Raw genomic sequence first — 19,799 nt, 5'->3', positions numbered from 1 at the left:
CTACGGCATGTGCTACTGAGTTCCTTCTCAGAAAGCAAATACACTGATGGGGATAAATCCTTACTTATATAATTTTCACACAAAAAAAAGGCAGTTGGGAGTTACAAGAAGAGCCTGCTGGATCAGGCCAATTGCCCATCATGTAGCCCAGCATCCCATTCTCACAGTGGCCAACCAGAAGCCTGTGGGAAACCTGCAAGCAGAGCTCAAGCGCAAGAGGCCTCTCACCTCCTGTGCCTTCCAACAACTGGTATTCAGAAGTGTTACCACCTCCAGAACTGTGGAGACAGGGCTTAGACATCATGGCTACCAGCCTCTGATAGCTATTTACTCAATTTTTCGAATTTTAAAGCAGGTGGCACTGTGGGTTAAACCACAGAGCCTAGGGCTTGCTGATCAGAAGGTCGGCGGTTCGAATCCCCGCGACGGGGTAAGCTCCTGTTGCTCGGTCCCTGCTCCTGCTCACCTAGCAGTTCGAAAGCACGTCAAAGTGCAAGTAGATAAATAGGTACTGTTCCGGCGGGAAGGTAAATGGCATTTCCGTGTGCTGCTCTGGTTTGCCAGAAGCAGCTTAGTCATGCTGGCCACATGACCCGGAAGCTGTACGCCGAGATTAGCGCTGCAATCCCAGAGTCAGTCATGACTGGGCCTAATGGTCAGGGGTCCCTTTACCTTTACCATTAAGTTGCTGACCATTATTGCCTCCTGTGGGAGTGATTCCATAGTTGAACATTGTGCTGTGTAAGGAAGTATTTTCTTGTATCTGTCCCAAATCTTCCAACATTCAGCTTCTTTGGATGTCCATGAGTTCTCTCATGATGTCCATGATGTTCTCTATCCACTTTCCCTATGCCATGCATAATAACTATCATGTCCACCTCTTCCTCACCTTTTCTATAAACTAAAAAGTCCCAAATGCTGCTACCGTTATTCACGAGGGAGTTGCGACATCCCCTGGATCATTTTGGTTGTCCTGTTCTGAACCTTTTCCAACTCTACAATATCCCTTTTAATGTGAGACAACCAGAACTGTATACAGTATTCTAAATACAGTTGCACCATAGATTTGTACAATGGCACTATGATGTCAGCAGTTTATTTTCCAGTTCCTTTCCTAACGATCCTAACATGCAAATTGCGTTTTTCGCAACCGATGCACACTGGGTTGACATAGTCACTGAGCTATCTACTATGACCCCAAGGTCTCATTCCTGGTCAGTCACCACTAGTTCAGACCCCATGAACATATATGTGAAATTAAAATTTTTAGCGCCAACATGCACCACTTTACACTTGCTTATGTTGAATTCCATTTGCCATTTTACTACCCATTCACTCAGTTTGGGAGGGGTCCATCTGTGGTCTCTTAGAAATGATGGTGAGCTATGATCAAGTTTTTCATATACTTTCCCGCAATTTGAGAGCCTCATGTTTGCATATGTAATAATGTTTTAGATATTTTTTTCAAGGACAAGTGTATAAAGGATAAAACGTAGCATTTCCTATAAAGACCCCAAATCATTCCAGGCCATGGAATGAATAACACAGTAAAATGCTGTCCTAGCATGGCTAGAGAATAGAGAATAACTAGTAAAAAAAATAATGTATGGCTTCTCCTGCAACATCAATATGAGTGTTTAACAAAAGAGCCTATAAAATGGGTGTTGAAGTGCTCTATAAAACATGCTGTACTAAAGCAATAATAGTTACAGTAAGATAAAATGCTGCAATGACCAAGGTGAAGATTTATACCAATTTTTCCACAGTACAACTGGATTCTTGGTCTCCCAAGTTAGAGACATCTGCCCCTGCCAGTACATTATTTTGAAAGAATTCACCTTTCAGAGTTTCTACTTTTTGACATCTGATTGCTTTTAGTGTGGAACATACTAATTTGAGAGTTGAGAAACCAGAGGACAGAAACTGGGCCAGAGCAACTTTTTCCAACCTCATGCCTTCCAGATATTTTTGACTGGAACTCCCATCAGTCCCAGCTAGTGCAGCTATGCTGTGCCTGGGCTGACGGGTGTTGCAGTCAAAAGCAACTGGAGATCATCAGATTGGGGAAGGCAGGACCAGAGCATCATTTTTAGTATTGACCGGGTGAATACATTGGGCTGCATCCAGGCTTAGTCATGCTTAGAATAAACTCATTGAAATCAATGTGACTTAAGTTAGGCGTGGCTATGTTTGGATCTCACCCATTCCTTGCTACAGTGAATATCATGATCTCAATATTGTTAATGTACACCAAAAGCTCATTAGCAACATTCATTGTTGCTTTTTAAATGCATATTATACTTTGCTAAAGAGCTATTATTGGCTACAGTAAGAGGCTTACTGGGCACTTTATTATATTTTATTCTCAAATGCATTTTACATGCTTTGTCTTTTAAAATAGCATCGGAAGCATGCTCTATTTTAAAACATAAGAATCGAGGGGTTTGTTCAACTTAAGTTTAGCCCAGAGCAGACCTGTTATTTTCACTGATATATGCATGTTTGTGTACACTCTGCCCCAATATGTGCATTTTTGTACCCATTGTGTGGCTGGAGAACTACATTGCAAAATCTGGAGAAGTGCGAATTTTGAAGGATGGTTGTGTTCCAGTTCACATATTGTTTTGGGAAGTGCAAATCAAGCACACATCCGCAGGCCCTCACACCACCCCTATCTCCCATCTGTAAGTCCATCCCATTTTATCTGTATCTCCACCAACAGAAGGATTCCACCTATGACATCTTATGTTGGTGTATCTGATGTGTTCCACCAGCATAGCTCTCTAGTAGAATATTGTGTCTCGCATCCCACCAGTATAGCACAGCATCTACTGAATTCTGTTGTCCCTACCACTACCAGCAGCTTATCTCTACAATAGGACTTTGGCCTTTAATCAGAACTTTTTCGACTGTCTACACACCAGAGCCCATTTGTATAATGCCTCAGGCATAATATATATCCTGAACCAAGAAATATACTTTCAATCTATATCTTCCTATTAGTCAAGACCAGGTACATTTCAGGCTTCCGTTAGAACACAATGGGAAATGTCCATTCTCAAGAGTGAAGAAAATAAAGCCGTAAATCATAGTGCTAACTACCGATACAGGAAAGGGTGTGTATGTTGCAAACCCAACAGAAAATACTGATTTAGCAATAAAAGATGGAAGAATATATAAAAAATTATTTATATCCTATAATTATTTTAGAATTAAATTGCAGAGACAGATCTTATGACTATTAGGCTATATTGGAAAATTGGATAAAGCATAAATGCAGGAGATAATGAATACAGATGCAGAGAGAGGCAAATGGCTTATAACATTCAGGTAGCAGTAAAAACAATAATCTTACATTTACACCCTGCTGTGAAATTTTAACATGTTCTATGCAAAATGGCTTTCAGAGTCTTGCAGAGTGATGTCATTATAGATTCTCTTACTGGAGATACACAAGTTTAGCTTCTCATTCCAAGTTTTGTTTTTTGTTTTCCCAGTGAGCATTCTGGGCCAATTTATCGACAGTAGAGCACGATCCACCTCAGTGAATAGATGTTGCTCAAGCTCATTGCTAGAGTTTGGGGTAAAGAGTTACCTTTTTATATCTCTTTTTCTGCTAGGCCCCAAAACAAATGTTGTAGATTCTTGCAGATTAAGGTAGGTAGCTGTGTTGGTTTGATGCAGTCGAAATAAATTAAAAAATTGTCCAATAGCACCATAGAGACCAACTAAGTTTGTTCTGGGTATAAGCTTTCGTGTGCACGCACACTTCTTCAGATACCTTCAGTGGGGATTACTCACAGGTAAAAAGATGTGCTTTTAGCCCCACACTCATTACCGGGTCTTCTTTTCATGACAATGACTCCACTGGGTGAGCTTCTCCTCATGTGCAGCGGCTCTGTGCAATGAGGACATCCTCACAATTGGGGCCCCCAGTCATATGGAGCCCCTACACATGCAGTGTGGAGCTGGCAGATTGGCTTTTTGATACAGGCCACTGCAGACGTGGTTTTGTTTTTAAGACTTGGCATCATGGACAGGGCTAAAGGCATGGCCCGGCTCCAGACTGCATCCTTTAAACAAGAGCCACATGGGCTTATGCTACATGCTTTTTTAAAGCCATAGTTACAAACAGACAATATGTCAACTGACAGATTTTGCCTTGTCTAAGCTTTACAACTCAACACCTGTTCCTTATTCTAAAGATGTTGCTGTAAGAGATTAGAGCAACCATGCACCACTGAATTGGAACACAGCACTGGATAAATGACAGGTATTAGATAAGAAAGCTAAGAAATGGCCCAGGAAGACTGCACCTTGAACCACGGGTTACATAGACTCAAGGTTAGTCAAGGGAATGAATTAGACTTGATGGGAAAATGCTGCAATGAGTGACAAGGATCAAAAGTAACTAAATCTTTATTTAAGCTGCAATTCTTATTAGGGAGTAAGCTAAAAGAGACTTGCTTCTGAGTAAACAGGCACTGGATTGCACTGCTGAGATGTATTTCTACTAATAGAAAAACCTGCAATCTTGCCCTCTTCCCGGAGGGAGACTTCCATAAGAGGACAGGGGAGGGAACCAATTTCCACTGATCTCCCTTCCCTCTTTCAGTGAGGATCTGGCAATACTTGCATAAAACCTTTCAAACTCTGGGTTGTTCTTTGTTGAAACAATAGTTCCCAGTAGGGATTTTGTTATCTTGGACACTCCTGGTCTAGCATGAAAATAGGTCCTTAAATAGTCTATTTATCTTGCCCCAATGAGGTAGTGGTGATGATCAGAAAGGGACCAGGATCAGATAAAATAAAATAAATCTTTCCAATGTATTTGGATCAAAGCACAGAGATGATGAAAATATACATACTCGGCAATAACTGAGATATAAGCATAGAAAGTACATGTGAAATTAATACAAGGGAGTAATTGAAAAACAATATTAGACCGGCAAATAAAAATAGCTACCAATAGCTATCAATAAAGCATGCTGATTACTAAGCCCTAAAATACATCCTCCTAAAGCTTCCACCAGTCAAAACTGGTTAAAAGCTTAGGATTTTCTAGCAGTTTAACCTAAAAATTGAGAAGGAATTCTAGCTACCAATCCAAGCAAGGATATGAGGAACTGACTTCTCTGTTCCCTTCTGCGTGTCATATAAGATACTTCTTTTGGATTCTAGCTTCAAAATCTTCTGAGATTACAGATAGGGATATAAGCAGTTGAGAAACAAAGATCATTAACTCAACGAGAAAAAAATGTTCATTCACATCCAAACCAAGCTAGCTGGTATATTGAAAATGAAACCATGAAACGTACAAATTACTTGAAGTACTTAAATCTATTAGTCAAAAATAGCTTTAAGCAAATATTTTCCAACAGAGAAGCTTCATTTTGGAAGCCAGTACCATGTATATGATCCTGAACTTTTTGAACAGCTAGCTCTTTAATCTCAGTTTACTTTGCTTCTTTGTGGAACAAAGGTTGGCATCTTTTAACTCTTCTAGGGTTAACTTGGGCTTTATTAATTTGTCCCAATCTGGATCACACACACATGAATGTGGTTCATTTTATAAATATGGTAATGTGGCTATGCATTACCTGCTGATTGGCCTTCTCTAGTGAGATGTTGAAGAAAAGGAAACGGAACAATTGGGTTTGTAGCACCTCCAAGCAACAGGTAGCACTATATTATTTTCTGACTCTGTGCCTTGCTTTGTTCTTAAAATGATCTGGACGTTCAGCCATGTATGTATACTTCAGGGATGACTCTGTAGTTCAATAAAGTTTACTTCAATATTAGAATTTGGCACATGGAAATCTCTAAACACTGGGAGGGGAAGGAAAGGAGCAAGAGAGAGAGAGAAAAGCATATAATCAGGCAGCTACAAGAAACATAAGAAAACATTAGTCATTTTTTTGCAGAGTAAAATGGCACCAATCTCTCCAGATGCTCTGCTCTGCTTCAGATTGCTTCGTTCTGAAGCTAGAGAAAGGGGCACAGCTGAATGGCAAGCACATTGAAGAAATGACATGCTTATAGAAAATACGGATGTTAAAGCAGTAATACAGAGACATAAGGGCAATTGGGTGTTAAAACAAAAATTTAGAACAGCAGTGCTTTTCTAGAATTGCAGAATTCTGTTAAAAAGATCTTTTGATAGATAGACTAGATAAAATGGAGTGGCTGTTAGGTTTTAATGAGGGCTTGAAGAGGCTATTACAGAAAGTTGTGAGCTTGGAACAGCCATCCTGGCTTTGTGCTAAGTTTATATTGTTGTTTTTAAGTAATACTTTTGACATTTCTTGGTGTGAAGCAACTTCATTAAATCCCACTGTGAAACAGAAATGAAACATTTAGAAATGGCCTTCTGATGTTCATAACAGTAGACATATGAAACAATCAGTTGTATATACACATTATGCTGCATTGCCTTTCCCTGGTTGCTCTGACACATTTCCCCTTTGAAAAAAGAGGAAAAGTTTATAATTGCTATCTGTGGGCTTAAATCAATAATATAATCCTATTTTTGTATTGTTGTTGTCTATTTTCCTTATCATCACCCAGAGGACCATATTTACATTTCCAGCATCTCTACCATAATGGTGCTGCATCTGACATTCCACCCCCATCTTCCAGCCCAGACACTGAGGTCCAGCACCAAGGGCCTTCTGGCAGTTCCCTCACTGCAAGAAGTGAAGCTACAGGGAATCAGGCAGAAGGCCTTCTTGATAGTGGTGCCCACCTTGGGGAACACCCTCCTATCAGATGTCAAGGAGATGAGTAACTATATAATCTTTAGAAGACATCTGAAGGCAGCCTTGTATTGTTGTTGTTTAGTTGTTTAGTCGTATCCGACCTTGTGACCCCATGGACCAGAGCACACCAGGCACTTCTGTCTTCCACTGCCTCCCGCAGTTGGTCAAACTCATGTTGGTAGCTTCAAGAACACTGTCCAACCATCTTGTCCTCTGCCGTCCCCTTCTCCTTGTGCCCTCAATCTTTCCCAACATCAGGGTCTTTTCCGAGGAGTCTTACCTTGTATATGGAAGCTTTTTAATGTGCAATGTTTTATTGTGTTTTTATATATGTTGGAAGCCACCCGGAATGGCTGGGGTAACCCAGTCAGATGGGTGGGGTACAATTGTTGTTGTTGTTGTTTTTAATTGATAACTGAGCTTCTGCTAAAACTTAGAGCTCTGCAGCCATTGCAACTAAAGTATATAAGATTTCACCTTCAATGTATGACACAGGTGGTACCTCCTCTTTTGTCACCTGAGGTGAAATGGGAAGGTGCTGCCACTCTGCCGCCAACAGCTAGGTTGTGAGGCAGCACATGTGAAGCAGCAGTGGCAGACCTGAGGTCGTTTGACATTTCAGTGAGATCTCACCAGAAGCTATTGCTGCCGCCACCACTTTTCTACCAGCAACTGGGTGCCTGTGGGACGTTAACACTTGGCATTCCACCTGCCCTCATTGGGCAGGCTGGCCCTGACTAACTACATCAAAGTCCCATCCTCTCTCACCAAGCGACGCTGACACAAAACCCCACACATACACTAAGTAGAATAGAAGCATTGCCACCCAACCCCACTCACTGTGCCCCCCTCCACCTCTTCCCCCTAATGTAACACTAATGTCTCAACAAATGAAACTGATCTGTAGAAAATGTAACATGAAAAAAGAGACATTGCACATACTTTTGTAAACCAAGAAATCTTTAATAAAAATGTTTTTTTTAAAAAAGAGAGAGGGGGGGAGCACTGTGTTTGCATGCTGTTTTATGATGTGAGAAATCAGATTCTTGTGAATTCTGATCCTAACCTGACCTACAAGTGCAAGACTAATGGGGACTAGTAACCACAGCAAAGAAAGCTGCTTTAGAATCCATATGTTTCTAGGAAACTGCCTTATAACTGGTCGGAGTATTGGTCTGTTTAGCCCATGTTGTCTACCCTAACAGAACCTTTACAGCACCTCAGGCAGAGATCTTTCCCATCACCTCTTGCTCCCTGCCCATTTTAACTGGATATGCTAAATATTGCACATTTTTCTTCCAACAGGAGAAGAATAAGTGCTCTTTGCAATATCTATCAGAATCCAGCAATTGTAGATAGGAAGCTGCCTTCTATCAGGCCAGGCCGTTGGCCCATCTAGCTCAGTGTTGACTACATTGACTGCCAGTGGTTCTCAGGGGTTTGATACCGGGTTTCCCCCTAGCCCTACCTGGTAGGGATTGAACCTTCTGCACAATTGCCAGGAAGGGGATGGGGAAGGGTGGCGCATAAACTGCTCTTGGCTGGCTTCTGAAACTTGTTGCTCACCATGGAGCAGCCAAGAATGTTGCAGCAGAGTTTAGAGATGTCCTCTAGCTTCTAAGCAGGACTAATATTGGCTTCCAATTGTTTATTAAGGTTGTAACACTACAGGGGGTAGCCAGAGCCTCTAAACTCACAGTAACTCTAGCATTCAACAAGCCTTCAAGTTTCTTCTTCCCACACTACGTTATAGCATGCAGATATGTATTTTCCTACATTTTAATGAGAAATTATTTAATTTGCGCTTCTCAAATTAATGCTACACAATGTGTCGGTGGAGCATGTGTAAGTCCTTGCCACCCTCACCCCGTTCTGCCCCTTTTGGTGATGTCTTTATGATGTTTGAGGGCTACTTCTGGGTTTCACATGCGGACAATTACATGTTATTTGGACACACCTAAATTGGCCGTTGCCTGTAAAGCAGTGCAGAGCTGGGGACCAGAGTGTCTTCCTCAGCCAAGCCTGTAGTCATGGTGACTGGGGTGGAAGAAGTTCTGGCAGAAAGGACCAGAGGGTCTTTGAATGGAGCTGAGAAGGGCCAGATCATTCATACACAGCACCTTTTAGCTTTCATTCCCATTCTTAGTGCATTTAATTCACAAGTTTGGCCTAGATGTGCCCAATTTTTGTGCATTACATTTCTGTGTACACACACAGTTACATAATTGAGTGCTACTATTAACACGATGCGACAGCACTAAATGTCCCCTTATGTTTATATTGGTTTGTTTTTTTTAAAAAATGTGTTTAATCTGCATTAGGAACTCCTGTCAGGGTGAGTGCATTTCTCTAGGCTTGGTGCAGCAATTAAATGGGCAGTTAGCATCTCCACCGAGAAAGAGGTTGGGCAGAAGACAACTGCTAATCCCAGGAGAATGTTGGACTAATGAAGAGCATGACTAACAAGCCTCAGGTGAATCTGCTGTGAGCCAGGGCACTCGGCTTCAAAGGCAGAGACAGCAAATATGGCATTAGTACGCTTCAGAGCACCCTTCTGCGGTAGCTTCCGTACATAGATTAACAAATTAAGCAAGTGAAATAATTAAGATCAGAAAAAAGAGTAAAAAGTTATTGATGCATTTTGTGGGTTGGAAAGAAGTAGAGTACCTTAGCCCCAAATGCCTGCAGTTTTGTGTGCGCATATCCAGAAATATGCTAAGCGTTGGACAACATTTAAATGAGGATTTTATTAATAATAATGAAGTTTGGGAATGGCTACATACACCAAACTATTACCATGATTTCCCTACAATTCTGCCCTAATGAATGAATGCATTCACATAACTAGTAATCATGAATATTTATTTACTAACACAATTTCCCTAGTATTGTGATGGTGTTTGTTGTTGTTGTTGTTGTGGTTTAATGTTACCTGTCTTCTATTGATTTGATTCATTTTTCAGATAGTCTGTCTTCAGTTGCTGTTATATAGAACAATCACAGGGTTTGGTTTGGCAGTAGCCTAAATGATTTATTTTGAACTGCTGGAGATTTCATAATAATTGAAGTGTTTCAGCACCACATTCAGCCAGAAGGCCAGAGTACCCTAAGCAGCTGTTATAAGACCTTTTAATTCCATTAGCCATCCATTCTTAGACAAATTTCCATATTCCATTTTAATGTATTGTCCTCCCTAGAAACATGCGGAGGGAAAAGAATGTTGAAACAACTCTCCTCTATATTTTCCTCCTATAACTTGCACAAAACAGCCACCCTTGCAGGATGGTTTATTGCCCACAAACAATTAGTGTGTGCAATATCCCCTCGGGCAGAAATGGAAGAGGGAAACAAAAAATGCCTGCAGCAACATGATGTTGTTGGACTCAGCCCCAGCTAGCAAGGCCAATGGTCAAGAATGATGGGAGCTGTAGACCACCAAATGTGGAGAGCCACCAAACACTTATTATTCACACACATCCAAAAATATCTGCATTCAGCTGCTGAGACTGTGCTAGTGAATAGCAAAATCTGGGACTCAAGTTCACACTTCTGCCACTGACAACCATCCAGCTCCAAGGTAGTGTACCTACCATACACATAATAATTAACAGCAATAATAACCACAGTCTTCAAGCATCTTGGAACTTTAGTAAACATGGGAAGCCCTTATCACAAGCTGAAAGGCCTTTTTGACTGCTAATTGAATCATGATTAATATCTGTTCATGAATCTTTCCCTCCCCCTGTGTCTTTTTCGGTCAACCCAGTAAGTCCCTCTGAGAAGCAGCTTTTTTAAAAACCCAAGTTTAATGCTTACTGGCAAAAAGTACTTTGCCTGCTGTCACTAACTGTGTTTCGCACCAGTCATTTGATTGTGTTCCTGTCTCAACTTAATTGTAGCAAATTTTCAGATCAAAAGTGAAAAGGGCTTTTTCTGTGTACCTCAGTAAGTGAATAAAAGGCAGTCCGTCATATTCCTGACAGACCTGAAATATGCATGGAGATGCGCTCAAAAAATTAGACGCCAGAAGCGTGATGCGAATGCCAAATGATTAGCTGAGAATGGATTAGATGCAGTGACAGTTTAGAAAACGCACGGCGGAAGGAGACGTACCTGAAGCACCATTCGATATGATCCATGTTCATTATGGGGTGGTTTGTGTCACAAAATGACAGAAGATGCTAATGTGGGTCAGCAAGCCAGCTGAAAAGAATCTGAAATCTGTAAAGAAAAGAGATTATGTAGGTAGAAAATGAACTTTGGAAAACAGGAAGCAAGGGCCTGAAAAGCAATAGACTAAAAGCCAACAGAATGAGGAAAACCTGAAGATTTATGATTTAATAGCAAGTGTTAATGCTTGCGAAGCAACTTTCTGTGCAAAATCCCATCAAGGGTAAAAACTGAACAAGAATAATTGATAAAATATCCCCGCAGAAACAAATGGGAGAGCCCAACAGCATTAGCGTTCTCATCTATATTGGTAATCCTCAGGATCTTGAAGACAAGAGATGGTCTCTGCAAATGCTTGAATAGTGAAAAGGAAGACTATCAGGATTACTTTGTTCACTGCGACTTGAACAAGTGCATGTTATGATACCCTTTGTGATTTCATCAATGGACTTGTGTACCCAGTTGCAGCACCCCCTCCCCAGGGAGCAGGAGCCCTCTCACCAGTGCCACTAATGATCACACTGGAACAGGAGCCCTCTGGAAGGTAGTAGCAGACAGGCTGTTCCCTCTCGCCTCTTCACACGGCCAATCCACCAAGACAAAGAACACCAGAGCAGGACTCCTCTAAAGGCGCCTGAGCTAACCAACACACCAAGGTGCTTGGGCGGCTAACAAGCCAAGAGCCTTCAGCTCTTCTGAGGGCTCGATGCTGCCGATGCTCTGCTCAGGGAGCCTGCGCCTTGCTCCTTGCCACTAGCGCACTTCCTCAAAAGCAGAGAATCCTGGTGATCCCTGTGGATCTGCTCCCGGTGCTCCTGTACTGCATCATAAACAATCTCATGAGGACCCTCTCTCTGGGTCTTCTTCCTTCTCCATGATGTTCTCTCATGACGTTCCGGGCCAACTGCGTTGCTAAGAGTGGTGCCGGCCTATTTAAATGCCCTGGGGGCAGACCAGAGCAACAACTTTGGCAGCCAGGTCCACTCCTTGGCCCATCCTCCCCCAGCTGCCGCGGACTGACGCAAATTCATATCTGGGTCTGGCGGACCTCACCTCAAAAGGGATATTGTAGAGTTGGAAATGGTTCAGAAAAGGGAACCAAAATAATCAAGGTAGTGGGGCAACTCTCCTTTGTGGAAAGGCAGATCCAGTTTGGGCAGTGGGAGGATCCAAAAGCAGATGCTCTACTACTGAACTAAGTTCCCTCCCCAAAGCATATTTCTCCTCTTTCTTTTCCATGCTGCTGACTCGAGCCAGACCAGGCAGTTGTTGAACATCTTTGAATGTCACTCTACCAACTATTTAAGATTGAACTTTAAAGTAATAAGAAAACAATGTTTTAAACCATCACCTATAAATTAACTACCAGTTGTTCTGCCAGCAGCTGGTGCCAATTTCTGTCTAACAAAAGGTTTCAGTTTAATTCTTTCACATTTAAGTCACCTTTTCAGTTATTCCTATGAACGGATTGCCTCCCTGCTTTAAAGGTTTTCATAACTATAGGTCTGGAAAACATCAAGTAAGAACCAACTTATTCAAGTGATCTGAAAGATAAATTAGAATCCAAAGAAGATTTTAACGCTGAATTTAATCTCAAGTAAATAGGATTATGAAAGTTCAATAGCATCTTCAGCATTATTTTTTCTGACTGAAGTATTCTAGATAACTTCTGGGCTTATTGATTTAATATGAGTGTTTGTGTGTTTCCAACCAGGAAAACTGTGCTCAGCATGAGATTTTATGCTTCGGCTCTAACAATCCTGTCTTCCCACAGAGATCTTCAAAAACCTACATTTCAAGCATTTTTCTTTGAATGTCATCTGAACAGAACAGCACATCTATTTTTCCTGCTTGGTTCTGATTGGTATCTCTTTGTTTCAGCCGATGAAGATGTAACGAGATTTCAGAGAGGACTAGTAATTTCTTATTTGGTGAGAAGGGTTTTTCTTCAAAGCAGAACTCTCACTTCTATGCCATTCATATCGGTGCATCCCTCTTTTAAAAATGCTTTGGGTGTAAGTAAATTAAAGACCTAATCTGAGGTATGGAAACTTGAGATACTGGGTCCCTGCAAGATTTGGCTACCACAAAACAAATTTACGTTGGGATTATTTCCATGGGGACAAATTGTCCCGCCATTTCGAATTATGGACTGCATTATTAATGAGCTGCATAATAAAGGATGCCAAGGTTAGCTTTCTTCCATTTAGAGGAGTGAGTCATGCCTTTGGCTGATCCTCTGTAGCAACAATTGTTACTTGACAGAATGGAAGTGGGGGAAAGAGCTTGGAGCAGACTCCATTAAAGCTCTATAGCAATCAAGGAGCAATTTTCATTTCTTCATCTGGAACATCCCGAGGATGATTTTCAACTGGCTTTGTATTTTGTATCCCTATTTATGCTTATGCAAAGCCCACATATCAGTTCCTAATGGTGAAATGAAAGTTATTTTCTCGCACTCAATTTGCATGGGTATAGAGAAGATTTGCATTCGTTTAATATATTGCACATTGCACTGGGGATAGAGAATTCTTCAGGGCAAGGCTTCATGACTCTCTGAAAAACTTCATGGAGGTTTTGTAGACTTGATACAGTCTTCTCATAGGGACTATGCGGGACTGAAATAGAACATGCCCATTCATGCACATGAATTTATATAGATAATAAATCATTTGCTTATTTAGGAGAAATGAAGGGGAGTTCACTTGAGATTGCTGCAAAAAGAAAGAAAGAATGCAATTTAGTAATGCAGGCAGTTTGCTTCTTAGTCTGATTTGTCAGAAAGAATTTCAGCTCTAGGAATCAATATTGATAATCCTCTCTGAATCTAAAAATCACCATCCAAGAGTTTGCCTTTTAATTAATACCTTGTGTTTGGTAACAGAGGGACTTATTTTGATAGTTACAAAGCACTCTCGTTCCACTTTGCCAACACACTATAGAAGAAGACTTGAGGGACAGAGCAATGATTAATAGTTATTCAGTATGCTACAACAGCAGCAAGAATACTTATTGCATAGTACTGGAAGACACAAGATCTACCCACCCAGGAAGAATGGCAGATGAAGGTGATGGACTACATGGAACTGGCGGAAATGACTGGCAGAATCCGAGACCAGGGAGAAGAGTCGGTAGAAGAAGATTCGAAGAAATTTAAAGATTATTTACAGAAAAATTGTAAAATTAAGGAATGTTAGAAGGATGCTGCAATGAAGTTATGTGGTTTTAGCAGTAATGTTATAAAGGATTAAGTAAAAATGGATTGTTAATGGGTGAGAATGTAAAGTTACAATATATTAAGATAAATTATTAAGATAAAAACAAAGATGGAAAGGATTTGCTGAAATAACTAATTGAACTAGAATACAAAAAAGGGAGGTGTGAGGAGGTCAAGGAAACAAGCAAATGGAAGATGAGACATGGAAAGATTGACTTGTTTTTTAATTGTTTTTATTTTTCTGTTTTTCTGTTTTCTTTTTCTTTATTTTTTGTAATTTTTTGAAATATCAATAAATATTACTCTAAAAAAAAAGATTAATAGTTATTCAAATATGAAAACAGAAGTTATGCCAAGTTATGTAAGTATGGGCAGGTAGGTTTGATTTGGCTCCCCAGCCAGGGATTGGGAGAAAATAATCTCTAAATTCTCCCTAACTGCTAAATGAGAATTGAGTATGTGTACCCAGCATGCACACCTAGGTCCCAGCATGCCAGGCCTAAAGGGCAGCCCCAAAGATCCCCACAAGTCAAAGGCAGTGGAATGTGAATCAGGAGTGCCCTTAAAGCCCATAATGCCTCAAAGTGTCTGTCAATTAAGTTCTTAGATTTCATTACCTGCCAGCATTGAATGCCAACTGACCAAATAAGGAGAGAGAGAGAATAAAAAATAAATAACCCTGTAGTGTGGGGTAGGCGTGCTCACTTCGGCAGCATATAGTAGTGATGTACGGAAGTGAGAGCTGGACCATAAAGAAGGCTGATCGCCGAAGAATTGATGCTTTTGAATAATGGTCTGGAGGAGACTCTTGAGAGTCCCATGGACTGCAAGAAGAACAAACCGATCCATTCTTAAGGAAATCAGCCCTGAGTGCTCACTGGAAGGGCAGATCATGAAGCTAAGGCTCCAATACTTTGGCCACCTCATGAGAAAAGACCCTGATGTTGGGAAAGATGGAGGGCACAAGGAGAAGGGAACGACAGAGGACGAGATGGTTGGATAGTGTTCTCGAAGCTACCAGCATGAGTTTGACCAAACTGCGGGAGGCAGTGGAAGACAGAAGTGCCTGGTGTGCTCTGGTCCAGGGGGTCACGAAGAGTCGGACACGACTAAACGACTAAACAACAAAAGTGGGGTAGGCATAAAAACGGAAATGTCAAGGGCTCCCCCCTCCCCCAATCTACTCAGCTCCTAAAAGGATTACAGTGGTACCTCGGGTTAAGAACTTAATTCGTTCCGGAGATTCGGTTCTTAATCTGAAACTGTTCTTAACCTGAGGTACCACTTTAGCTAATGGGGCCTCCCATCGCCACCACACAATTTCTGTTCTTTGGGGCTGGCATAGATGTGATCATGCTCCCTGCTGTGGAAGTGCCATGGTCTGATCACTACGCTCTGAAATGCCAAGATAGACTTCCCGCTCCTCCCCAGCTCGGGTGGCGAACCCATTTGGGCTCGTCCGCGAAAACTGATGGATCCTGATAGATTCCGACAAGCCTTGCGGAACCCTGCTCCTCCTGGCGACTCATTAGATGACCTTGTTGAGGACTGGAATAACCGGCTCTTGGCAGCCATTGATGAGATCACGCCTAAGCGCCCTCTGCGACCCCGTCGAAACCGGGCCCCTTGGTTTACTGAGGAGCTCCGGAAAATGAAGCGGGATCTCAGACGGCTAGAGCGAGTATGGCGACGGACTCGTGACGGAGCCTCAAGAACATCTTATAGGACGCTTATGAAAGCCTATGAGATGGCTATGAAAGCTGCTAAGAAATCTTACTTTGCAGCTTCCATTGCATCCGCTAGCTCTCACCCGGCACAACTTTTTAAAATAATTAGGTAATTAACGTCCTTAGGAGGACAACCAAATTTAAGCACAAATTCGACCCACAGCTGTGAGGCATTCGCGAGTTTTTTTGCGGAGAAAGTCCTGTTGCTCCGCCGTGACCTCCCGCCAATTTAGATACAGTGACTGAACTGGAGGCCCCTCGACTGACTTCAGGTCCAGTGTTGGACCATTTCGATCGGATACTCCCTACTGATGTGATAGATTCCTCCAAGTTGGTAGGCCCACCACCTTCCTCCTTGATCCGTGCCCATCTTGGCTGATTAGGGAGTGTCCAGATGTTGTGCGGACCCCCCTGGTTGAAATTATCAATTTGTCCCTTGACACGGGGCCATTCCCAGGGGAATTGAAGGAAGCAGTGGTGTGTCCACTCTTAAAAAAAACTTCATTAGATCCCTTAGACCTATCCAATTACCTCCCAGTTTCAAATCTTCCATACCTGGGTAAGGTAATTGAGAGAGCGGTTGCTGAACAGCTTGGTAGGTTTCTGGAGGAAACATCGGCATTAGATCCATTTCAGTCCGGTTTCCGTTTCTGGTTTTGGGACGGAGACGGCTCTGGCTGCCCTAACAGATGATCTCCGTAGACAACTGGATCGAGGCGGGTCAGGACTGCTGATCCTTTTAGATTTGTCAGCAGCCTTTGACATGGTCGATCATGATCTTCTGGACCACCGCCTTGCAGACGTAGGGATACAGGGCATAGCCCATAACTGGTTGTGCTCTTTTATCTCTGTTCGGGGACAGAGGGTGGCATTAGGGAGGGAAATGTCGTTGCGCCACTCCTTGGTGTGTGGAGTGCCGCAGGGCACAATTCTCTCCCTGATGCTTTTTAACATCTTTATGCGCCCCCTTGCCCAGATTATCCGGAGCGATGGGCTGGGCTGTCACCAATATGCTGATGACACTCAGCTCTATCTGCTGATGGATGGCCACACTGACTCGGCCCCGAACACACTGACCAGATGCTTGGAAGCTGTGGCTGGATGGTTTCGTGGGAGCCGATTGAAACTAAATCCTTCGAAGACAGAGGTCCTATGGCTAGGTCGGGATGGCATGGGGTTGAGGGACCAACTCCCTTCTCTTGTGGGGGCCCAATTAGTGCCATTGCCTTCCGTTAAGAGTTTGGGTGTAATCCTTGATGCCTCCCTTTCCATGGAGGCGCAAGTTACAGCAACAGCCAAGGCTACATTTTTCCACCTTCGCCGCATCAAGCAGTTGGTCCCTTACCTTTCCCGCCCCGACCTGGCCACAGTGATCCATGCGACGGTCATCTCCAGGCTTGACTACTGTAATTTGCTCTATGCGGGGCTGCCCTTGAAGCTGTCCCAGAAACTCCAGCGGGTACAGAATGCTGCAGCGAGGCTCCTCACGGGGTCTCTGCCATGGGAGCATATTCACCCAGTGCTTTTCAAGCTGCACTGGCTCCCGGTGGAGTACAGGGTCAGATTTAAGGTGCTGCTTTTGACCTTTAAAGCCCTTCACGGCCTAGGACCCTCGTACCTATGGGACCGCCTCTCCTGGTATGCCCCACGGAGAGCCTCAAGGTCCATAAATAATAACACCCTAGTGGTCCCAGGCCCTAAAGAAGTTAGATTGGCTTCAACCAGAGCCAGGGCCTTTTCAACTCTGGCTCCGGCCTGGTGGAACGCTCTGCCTCATGAGACCAGGGCCCTGCAGGATCTGATTTCTTTCCGCAGGGCCTGTAAGACAGAATTGTTCCGCCTGGCCTTTGGCTTGGAGCCAATTTGATTCCCTCCCTCTCTCTCTCTCTCTCTCTCTCTCTCTCTCTCTCTCTCTCTCTTTCTCCTCTTTCTTTCTTTTCCTTCTCCTGCGATGAGGCTACATTTTAATATTTTAATGTTCCATTATTTTAATGTTGTATTTTATTTTTGTTTTTAAGTTGTAATCATTCATCTTGTTTTTATTATTGCTTGTAAGCTGCTCTGAGCCCGGCCTTGGCTGGGGAGGGCGTGGTATAAATAAAAAATTATTATTATTATTATTATTATTATTATTATTATTATTATTATTATTCTCATCCTGAAGCAAAGTTTTTAACCCAAGGTACTATTTCTGGGTTAGCGGAGTCTGTAACCTGAAGCGTCTGTAACCTGAAGCATCTGTAACCTGAGGTACCACTGTACTAGCAAAAACAAAACCCACCCTATAGCAGGAGGGAAGGTGCAGCAAAAAAGGGGGGGAGCAGAAGGTTCACTTCAGCATGGCTGTAAAGGTTATGCACAATGGTATCAATTCACCAGCATAGATTTATTAACCTTGGGTACTGTGTCACTCTGTGTCAGTGCAAAGCAATTTAACAGCAATCCTATTCTGGGTGTAAATTGAATATAAGACACCTCTGCCCCGTCTTATCATTCTAAAGACATTCTCCTCCATTGGTTTTCTTGTTCTATGGCTATGAAGGCAAAGAGGTGCCAAATGCATGCTGCACATAACATTGACAGGGTGGTCCTTTGCATATAATAATGTTCTATATGACTGAATAGTTTTGCAAACTTATGAACTGGGGTCCTAACTATGAGCTCAGCATTCAAGTTGGAGATATTTTGCAGAGATTAAATCTATATTGGAGGTGCTGAATGCCTTCTGAGTCTGTTACATCAGTAATAACAGGTGTCCTGCAACCTGAATATGAGTATCTGATCATTTTCTGATCCCATTAAAAAACAAAACAGCATTTTATTTACCGGTACTTCTTTTTTTACCCACAGTTATATGCTCAGCAGATGTCTTTTGTGAGCAGTCTCTGATGGGAGTGATTTTAATTCTGGTTTGTGCTCAACAAAAGCAGATGGCACCAAACAGTTAAAAGCATTAGCTGCCATTTTGGAAAGTAAGAAGCAGCTCACTCCCAAACACATAGACACACACACACACACACACACACACACACACACACACTCCTAGCCAGCAGATTTTTATAGGGACAAAAAACAATGTTCAGAAAAAATACACCAGCCACTAAAAGCAAAAGGTTGAAATTAATGAAACGCGTGTGCACACACAAAAAATCTCCATCTGATTAAGATGAAAACTGTCTGCTTTTAAATAAGGCCAGGAATTAAGTACAAGACAACACAAAGAAACAACTTTGCATGAAAATAAACACACAAACGAATGGAACAAGACAATTAAGGGGGGGGAGTGGGATGCTAATGTCTGCAGCTGCAAGTGTTTCTGCTGTCAGTCAACAAATGCATATGTAAGTTCCACAATGTCACAAATATCAACTTCAGAAGAGAAAACCTAGTTAAAGCACAAAAACAAAGGGCATCTTAAGCATTCATAAAATGACTCCCCTCTCCCCCTGATTAATTTAAAATATGCATAGGAGATAATTTGGTCCTGAATGCCATCACTGAAATGGCATTTGTGCAGATGAATAATCTGCATATTTTCATTAAAGTGCAAGAATAATTATTTTATGGGGAAGCAACTGCAAAGGCCTCTGAGCCAAGGTGCAAACATGTAATAACTGAATGGTTCTTTCCATATAAAGTATCTACACCAACCACCCCCAACTTGCAAAAAATCTGTCTAGGGGTGAGGTGGGAGTGGTGAGGGGGTAAGCTCCCCTGCTCAAATTATTGCAAGGCACAGCTCAAGCTCACCTCAGCCAAGCACCTTGCTTCAATTCTGCTTGCACGCTTATGTTGTCTACTGCTGACCACACTAGAAGAGCCCTGGTGGATCAGGCCAAAGGCCTATCTAGTTCAGCACCCTGTTTCTCTCTGTAGCCCATTAGAAGCCTCTGGGATCTAGATCAATAACTCTGTTTTGCTATTGGA

The 19,799-nt window shown here is 42.3% G+C and overlaps 1 long non-coding RNA gene across 1 annotated transcript; it reads left to right on the top strand.

Annotated features, from left to right (window-relative positions):
• The first annotated feature begins 11,202 nt into the window (after positions 1-11,202).
• Positions 11,203-18,929, top strand: LOC310841667. The gene is made up of 3 exons (XR_014562671.1): positions 11,203-11,584; positions 12,703-12,859; positions 18,723-18,929. It is a non-coding gene; the product is annotated as an uncharacterized lncRNA (long non-coding RNA).
• The last annotated feature ends 870 nt before the right edge of the window (positions 18,930-19,799 follow it).

Source organism: Podarcis gaigeae (genome assembly GCF_964106915.1).
Source record: "Podarcis gaigeae genome assembly, chromosome: 3".
In the NCBI taxonomy this organism is placed as follows: domain Eukaryota; kingdom Metazoa; phylum Chordata; class Lepidosauria; order Squamata; family Lacertidae; genus Podarcis; species Podarcis gaigeae.
The sequence above is the reverse complement of the archived record's forward strand: the minus strand, read 5'-3'. Positions and strand labels throughout refer to the sequence as shown.